The following is a 9,228-nucleotide window of genomic DNA, read 5'->3' on the forward strand; positions in this document are numbered from 1 at the left end:
CTTAAACTAATCACTTGGATAACTATTAGGCTGGTGCAAAAGCAACTGTGGTTTTTGCCATTAAAAAACAGTGGCAAAAACCACAATCATGGCTGGTCTTGGTGGCTAATGCCTGTAGTTCCAGCACATTGGGAGGCCGAGGTGCGTGGATCACCTGAGACTGGGAGTTTGAGACCAGCCTGACCAACATGGAGGAACCCCGTCTCTACTAAAAATATAAAATTAGCTGGGCCTCCCAAGGTGCTAGGATTACAGGCTTGAGCCACCGTGCCTGGCCTTTTTTAAATTTTGAGATGGAGTCTTGCTCTGTCACCAGGGTAGAGTGCAGTGGCATGATCTCAGCTCACTGCAACCTCCACTTCTCGGGTTCAAGCGATTCTTCTGCCTTAGCCTCCCGAATAGCTGGGACTACAGGCGCACACCACCACGCCCAGCTAATTTTTGTATTTTTAGTAGAGACTGGGTTTCACTATGTTGGCCAGAATGGTCTCGAACTCCTGACGTTGTGATCCACCTGCCTCGGCCTCCTAAATGCTGGGATTACAGGCGTTGAGCCACCGCGCTCAGCCTGTCTTAAATAAATGGGTGTCTTGAGAAGAGGGACTGTCTTATATTAAAAGAGAGTTAAGATATATAATCAAAATCAGTACCTGTCCCTAGGTTGGACCCTGGTTTAGGCAGACAGGCTACAAAGAACATTCTGAGACAACTGAGAAGATTTGAATCTAGACTGAGTATTAGATGAGATGAAAATACATTGCCTTGTGCCTGTAATCCCAGCTACTCAGGAGGCTGAGGCACAAGAATCCCTTGAACCTGGGAGGTGGAAGTTGCAGTGAGCTGAGACTGCACCCCTGCACTCCAGCCTGTGCAACAGAATGAGACCCTGTCTCAAAAAAAAAAAAAAGAAAAGAAAAGAAAATATAATGTAAGAAAATGGAAAGAAAGATTGTTAGCTGAAAAAAAAGCATGTTACAAAGCAATATGCACAGTGTGCACCCATTTAATTTTGGTTTTGATTTTGTTTTGTTTTAATAAGATAGGGTCCCGCTATGTTGCCTAGGCTGGTCCCAAACTCTGGGGCTCAAGCAATCCTCCTGCCTTGGCCTCCCAAAGTGTTAGGTTTATGGGCATGAGCCATTGTGCCCAGCCATATGTTCTCATTTAGATTAAAAAATGAATAAATAAATGTGTATAGAATAACATGTAGAAGGATACCCACTCAAGTGTTATTATCTGTAATCTCTGGATGGTAGAAATATTTTATTTTTCTTCTTTTGCTTAGCTGTATTTTAAATTTGTCTACAGTATTTATGTAACTACTTTTGTAATTAAAAGAAACATTAAGATTACGAAAAATAAATCTAACAAATGTCAACTTTAAAAGGGCTGGCAACACTTCCTTATTAATAGACTGTGTTTAAGCTGTCAGTGGCTAAGATGTTTTGCAAGTTGTCAGTGTTGGTATTTTTCTGAAGTTTTGGACATACTCCTTCTGAGTCTGTGTGCCCACTGTATTTCAAAACACCTTTAGCATCAGCGTTGGGAGAGCAAACCAAAATCTTAAAAATAAATAGCTGGGCGCGGTGGCTCACACCTGTAATCCCAGAACTTTGGGAGGCTGAGGTGGGCGGATCACGAGGTCAGGAGATCGAGACCATCCTGGCTAACACAGTGAAACCCCGTCTCTACTAAAAATGCAAAAAATTAGCTGGGCGTGGTGGCGGGCGCCTGTACTCCCAGCTACTCGGGAGGCTGAGGCAGGAGAATGGTGTGAACCCGGGAGACAAGGCAGAGCTTGCAGTGAGCTGAGATCATGCCATTGCACCACTGCACTGTAGCCTGGGCGACAGAGTGAGACTCCATCTCAAAAACAAACAAACAAAACAAAACAAAACAAAAGATAAATAATAAATTATATTTTTTAGCAATGACCAAGGACATACAGGAAAAAGCAAATCATTTTTACAGTAGGATTCCAGTGTGACAGCTTTAGGAGGTCATTTCCGCATTCAAAGCCTCTGTCATGGAGGAAAGAAAAAAAGGGGCAGCATTGTGTGTAGCAAAAAATTCCAACTGGGTGTGGTGGCTCATGCCTATACTCCTAGCACTTTGGGAGGCCAAAGCAGGAGGATCACTTGAGGCCAAGAGTTCAAGACCAGCCTGGGCAACATAGCAAAACCACGTCTCTACAAAAAGTGTAAAAATTAGCTGGGTGTAGTGGCCTGCACTTCTGGTCTCAGCCACTTGGGAAGCTGAGGTGGGAGGATTGCTTGAGCCCAGGAGGTCAAGGCTGCCGTAAGCCATAATCATACCAGTGCTCTGCAGCCTAGGGGACAGAGGAAGATTCTGTCTAAACATATCAAACATAAAAAAAAAAAGAAAGAAAAATTCTGTGCTGGTAGTCATCTCCAATCCAGACCTGCCATTCGTTGTTGTTATTGTTGTTTTAATGGAGCGGGAGCTGAGTGCGGTGGCTCATGCCTGTAATTCCTTTTTTTTTTTTTTGAGACGGAGTCTCGCTCTGTCGCCCAGGCTGGAGTGCAGTGGCCGGATCTCAGCTCATTGCAAGCTCCGCCTCCCGGGTTTACGCCATTCTCTCGCCTCAGCCTCCGGAGTAGCTGGGACTACAGGCGCCCGCCATCTCGCCCGGCTAATTTTTTGCATTTTTTTTTTTAGTAGAGACGGGGTTTCACAGTGTTAGCCAGGATGGTCTCGATCTCCTGACCTCGTGATCCGCCCGTCTCGGCCTCCCAAAGTGCTGGGATTACAGGCTTGAGCCACCGCGCCCGGCCTAATGCCTGTAATTCCAACGTTTTGGGAGACTGAGGCGGGCCAATTGCTTGAGCCCAGTAGTTTGAGACCAGCCTGGGCAACATGGGGAAACCACATCTCTAGTAAAAATACAAAAATTAGCCGGACATCGTGGTGCATGCCTGTAGTCCCAGCTACTTGTGAGGCTGAGGCAGGAGGATCATTTAAGCCCAGAAGGTCAAGGCTGCAGTGAGCCATGATTGTGTAACTGCACACCAGCCTGAGCGACAGTGCTAGAACCTGTCTCAAAAAAAATAAATAAATAAAAATAAAATGGAAGGGGAAAAGTGGAGAAAAGCAGACTAATTTAAGATATATTTTAGGGATCGGTAGACAAATCCACATGCAAATGGAAAATAATATAGTTATCATGGAATTCTTTAATTTTGCACACATTTGATTTCCTTACTTCCTGAGCCAGGAACTGGGAAGTGCAGCATAAGGTGAGTAGGAAAATGAGAAGTCTGCCTTCTTGTTTACTTCCAAAATAACTAGAAGAGGAGAAGCCTGTCTTCCAACATAACCTGTTAAGTGTTACCAAAGTACTGTGCATGCATCTGTGGTTGTTAAGTACTGGTGCCTTAATGCATTTTCATCATACAGAATCATAGCGTGGCATCCTTGTTAAGCATGATATGTCATTTTGTTTGGTTCCTTTCTCCAGGACTCAAACTAAAGAGAGCCAAAAAAGCAAGCAAGCATGCAGCTCTCTTAAAACTTGAAACTGGCCGGGCGCGGTGGCTCAAGCCTGTAATCCCAGCACTTTGGGAGGCCGAGACGGGCGGATCACGAGTCAGGAGATCGAGACCATCCTGGCTAACACGGTGAAACCCCGTCTCTACTAAAAAAATACAAAAACTAGCCGGGCAAGGTGGCGGGCGCCTGTAGTCCCAGCTACTCAGGAGGCTGAGGCAGGAGAATGGCGTAAACCTGGGAGACGGAGCTTGCAGTGAGCTGAGATCCGGCCACTGCACTCCAGTCCGGGCGACAGAGCGAGACTCCGCCTCAAAAAAAAAAAAAAAAAAAAAAAACTTGAAACTAAACAGAAGTTTAGATTCCTCTCTTTTTTCTTTAGAAGTTTAGATCTGGGATGGCATCTAGAAGCCTTCTCTTCCCAGGCCTCTTGCCAATCTTCTTGTACTTAGCCAGAATAAATGGTACATGTCTAACCTGGGCATTCCTACTTAAGTTTCTATTTGTGTGCATGTGTGTGGCATGGGGATGGGGGACGTGGGTGTGGGATTTTGGAGCATGAGATAATGCTTGGAGAAAGGAGCCCAGGGCAATAACTTGTCTGTCCTGTGTTAAGGGTGTCATGGATAAGCTTGATTTGAAAGTTATATAGTATTTGAGAAGTACTCTCCCAGTTCAGAAATACTGCCACTTCTCTTATGCAGTTAACTCTTTATAAGAACTATTCAGATGATGCTTTTATTATTATTTTTTCTTTTTGATACAGAGTCTTCTGTCACCCAGGCTGGAGTGCAGCAACACTGTCATAGCTCACTGCAGCCTTGACCTCCTGGGCTCAAGTGGTCCTCCCACCTCAGCCTCCTAAGTAGCTGGGAATACAGGCATGAGCCACCACACCCAGCTAATTAAAACAATTTTTTTGTAGAGACAGGGTCTCACTTTGTTGCCCAGGCTGGTCTTTTACTCCTGGGCTCAAGCTATTCTTCTGCTTTGGCCTCTCAAAGTGTTCAGATTACAGGCGTGAGCCACTGCACCTAGTCTAAGACTTGATTTTTGATTCAGAGATGGTCCAGTTCTTCTCAGTTTGCTATTTCTGTGACTTCAGTTGCTTTCCTTGGGTTCTCTGTTTTTGTTAGTCCCCTTACTAGTAACATTCTCTATATTATCTTTACACTTTTCATTTAAGATCCATAATTATGTTCCAAAAGTTAATTATATCTCAGAAACTCCCAGGCTTATGAGAGAAATTTACTGAACGGAGAAGTTTATTTCTAAAGATAGAGTCCAGTGATTTCTGGCAATTTTATATAACTTTCTTCCACCTCACCAAAGGACATGACTAAAGAAAAAGATCTTTGTGAAGCAGTCATGCATTAGCTTTCCCATTAATTTAATTAGAGCCTCTAATACATAGGAAAGCGGAGATGACTAAATAAAATAACTCTTCCTTTCCTGCTTCCAGGGTGATCCAAGAAATTTCTTTCTCCCCATCCAAATCAATGGTTGATGACACTGCTGTGATTGATGCCTTTTGTTCCCAGACCAAATTGTTTTTTATAGCCTACCCCCTGCCAGCAGTTTCCAAAGCGCCACTGCCATCAGCTCCAGAGGGAATCCCTTCCTCAGGCTTCCTGGGCAGCAGCTGCAGGGCGATGGCAGGGAGCACAGAATGGGAGGAGAAAGCAACGTGCAGACAAATGGGCAGCTAATCAGACCAACAGCCCAATCACTAGACCCATAAAAAAATTCCATTCCCCACCTCCACTAACCTCATCTGCATTTTTTTGGCCAAGGTGGGGAGAATGCTCCTTGAAAAGTTATGCTTCATACGATCTATCAAAGCAGGCTCAAATTATTGCTCCCCACACCTTTTTCTTTCTCAAGCCAATTGTGCTTGTTTAGCCCAATAGTTGTCAAATCACTACAGACCTTACAGATACTAAAAGGACAATTAGGGAATATTATGAACAACTTTATGCCAGTACATCAAACAAATTAGATGAAATAAACAAAGCCTTTGAAAAATGCAAACTACCAACAGTGTGTCAACCTAAGCACAATTTCTGGGTCTTCCTTTAAACTTTTTTTCAAAGTTTGTATCTCTCTCAATTTTCAGGATTTTTCATTTTAAAGCAGCCTTACTGAGCTTACTTAATTCGCATTCTCAACTGTTCTACTAGGAACTGGTTACTTCTCAACACAAGTTATCTAATTGTGGAGTGGAGAGGGTTAAGCTATTTTATAAGAATAAGCATCTCCGTCTTGAGAGGGAGGGTAATACATCTTAATCAGGATTTTAAAATCCTGGTCCTCCTGGGCAGCCTTTATGTTGAGGGCAGAAGGACAGCTTCTCTGAACTTTAGTGTTTCTGGTCCTAGCCAGTGTGAGAACATTTCAAGGAGTCTTTAACATATATATGTGGTTAGAGTCTTCTTGTACCATAAAATGGTTAGACAAGGACCAATATAAAGCAGTCAGTCTGCAATGAGGTTGGAGCTTTAGAGACAAGCACATCCTTTTCAGTGGTGCTTGCTTTTATAATGTGTCATTTAGCAAATGGACCGTGAAGAATTCGTCATGCCAAACTCCTAACCATCTGATGACTGGGTACGGACTAAACATCTCAGATGAAAATGTTTAGACTTTAAGCCTTCAGTCTTTCAAAGTTCAATTAAAATAAAATACTATATCTAATGGGACTCTTAAGTTCTAGTTTAACTTAGCCTGTTTGCAGCTTTTATAGATACAGGTTCAACATGTAAATGGCAAACCATTATCAATTCTTTTATGCTTCTCACGGATGATTTAAGAAAATGTAATATTTGAAACTGTTGTCATCTTTGTGGTGAGAAACAAATATGTATCCTAAATTAAATTAAAATGTAATATTATTAGGGTATTTTCCCTTTGGTGAAATCATATTATTAGATCTTTCTGTTGCTAAAATGGAAGGTGCCAACCTGAACACACTATTGTGTGTAGGAAGTCAGACTCTTTGTTTAGCTTCCTGTAGGTTCTGGGTGCCCCGGTGCCCTCCTCCTTCAATTCTTTGATAGCTACCTGGCTCTAAGGCCTGGCTTTAAGTTCTCCTAAGCTATCTGAGCTGGCCTTTTCACTGGATTCCCTACCCTTTTCTCTTCATGTAGTGCTTTTTTCTTCTTCCTCTATTCTTTTTAAAGCCTCTTCATCTTTTTTTCTGCCCTTAACTTGATCATTTCCCTTTATATTTAGAATGCATCTGACCTCCCCACAACGGCTATAAAGATTTTGAAATGATGGTGGCCGGGTGTGGTGGGTCATGCCTGTAATCCCAGCACTTTGGGAGGCCGAGGCGGGCGAATCACCTAAGGTCGGGAGTTCAAGACCAGCCTGACCAACATGGAGAAACCCTGTCTTTACTAAAAATACAAAATTGGCCGGGCATGGTGGTACATGCCTATAATCCCAGCTACTAGGGAGGCTGAGGCAGGAGAATCGCTTGAACCTGGGAGGCGGAGGTTGTGGTGAGCTGAGGTTGTGCCATTGCACTCCAGCCTGGGCAAAAAGAGTGAAACTCCGTCTCAAAAAAAAAAAAAAAAAAAAGATTTGAAATGATGAAGCATGTCACAAAGTAGAGGAATTTTTATGGGGGTGGGGGTGGGGGACAGAGTCTTGCTTTGTCACCCAGACTGGAGTGCAATGGCACAATCTCAGCTCACTACAACCTCTGCCCCCCAGGTTCAAGCAATTCTCCTGCCTCAGCCTCCCGAGTAGCTGGGATTACAGGCACCTGCCACCACACCCAGCTAATTTTTGTATTTTTAGTGGAGATGGGATTTCACTATATTGGCCAGGCTGGTCTCGAACTCCTGACCTTAGGTGATCCACCCACCTCAGCCTCCCAAAGTGCTGGGATTACAGGCGTGAGCCACTGTGCCCAGCCAAGTGGAGGGATTTAAAACAGTATACTAACGTGATTTGTTGCTGTTCCAGTTGGCCATGGGACTCAAGTTGAATGGACACTTCCTGTATTGATACTGAAAACAGATCCTACATCCTATGTCCATTGAGTAACTAGGTTTGAAATTAATTCTGTCTACTTTGTGACAATTAACAATTACTTATTGAGTAGTGTGTAACTCATAAGGTAAAAAAAAATTTTATATTTATGTTAGTCTGACATTCAGGGCTCCCACATACTGGCCAGTGATTATCTTTCTAATGCTTATTTTCCTAATCTCCCCTGTACCTGCCTTTATGGACTCTGCGCTAGCTAGAGTGGTCTATTTGCTCCCTTGCTCACTCCAGTCTACATTTGCTAAAGCCATTCTCTTCCTTTGCCCTTGCTCGCCAACATCACAAACACTGGAAGACCCTCCTCTTTTCTGCTTGTACAATTTCGAGCCTACAAGATAATTTCCTGTAATTTTGCTCTAATACGTGCTTATCTCTTATGCCTGTGAACTACTCATACTTAAATTCTGACTTGGCTTGCAGTTAATAATATATTCCCTTGACATAATGTGCTGGACAGTACATTATGAAGTGATTTAACATTTGGCCTTTGGAGACAGCAAAGCAGTTTTCACAAACATTTATGTTTTTTTTTTTTTTTTTTTTTTGAAGCGGAGTCTCGCTCTGTCGCCCGGACTGGAGTGCAGTGGCCGGATCTCAGCTCACTGCAAGCTCCGCCTCCCGGGTTTACGCCATTCTCCTGCCTCAGCCTCCCGAGTAGCTGGGACTACAGGCGCCCGCCACCTCGCCCGGCTAGTTTTCGTATTTTTAGTAGAGACGGGGTTTCACTGTGTTAGCCAGGATGGTCTCGATCTCCTGACCTCGTGATCCGCCCGTCTCGGCCTCCCAAAGTGCTGGGATTACAGGCTTGAGCCACCGCGCCCGGCCACATTTATGTATTTTTAAAGTGGGTTACCTGGCAACCTCCCAAACGAATAGGTTCGTTCAGTCTCCCAACAAAGCAGTTTTTATCATGATTCCATAACTTCCTCGCTCTGTGACAATGGGGAAAGTTGCTTAATCTTGCTGAGTCACAGTTTCCTCATCGATACAGTGAGGATAATGGTAGTTCCTATCTCACAGGACTGTTGTGAGGACTAAATGCGATAATATATATAAAAGTATATAACAGTGCCTATTGGCAAAGAGTAAGCATTCAATCAACATTAGCTATTATTATTTCCCTCTAGTATTTTTACTTAGCTTACTTATATATGGATTATGCTCCCATCATTAATGGAAAGATTACTATTTGCTGTTATTTATTATATGCCAAGCACTGTACTAGGCACTTTTTTTTTTTTTTTGAGATGGAGTTTTTCTCTTGTTGCCCAGGCTGGAGTGCAATGGGGCAATCTCGACTCACCGCAACCTCCGCCTTACAGGTTCAAGTGATTCTCCTGCTTCAGCCTCCCAAGTAGCTGGGATTACAGGCATGTGCCACCACGCCTGGCTAATTTTGTATTTTTAGTAGAGATGGGGTTTCACCATGTTGGTCGGGCTGGTCTCGAACTCCCGACCTCAGGTGATCTGCCTGCCTCAGCCTCCGAAAGTGCTGGGATTACAGGCGTGAGCCACCCCGTGTGGTCCGGCTCTCTTATTAATACTTATGTTATTTAATTCTCACAGCAGCAATCCTGAGGTTAAAGTAATTTGATCTGGAAATTAGAAAATCCTACTAATGCCTTACCTAGGAATTAGTAGAGCCAGAATTTTGAACTGTCTTTT

This window comes from Trachypithecus francoisi, unplaced genomic scaffold (assembly GCF_009764315.1).
Source record: "Trachypithecus francoisi isolate TF-2019V2 unplaced genomic scaffold, Tfra_2.0 Lachesis_group2, whole genome shotgun sequence".
In the NCBI taxonomy this organism is placed as follows: domain Eukaryota; kingdom Metazoa; phylum Chordata; class Mammalia; order Primates; family Cercopithecidae; genus Trachypithecus; species Trachypithecus francoisi.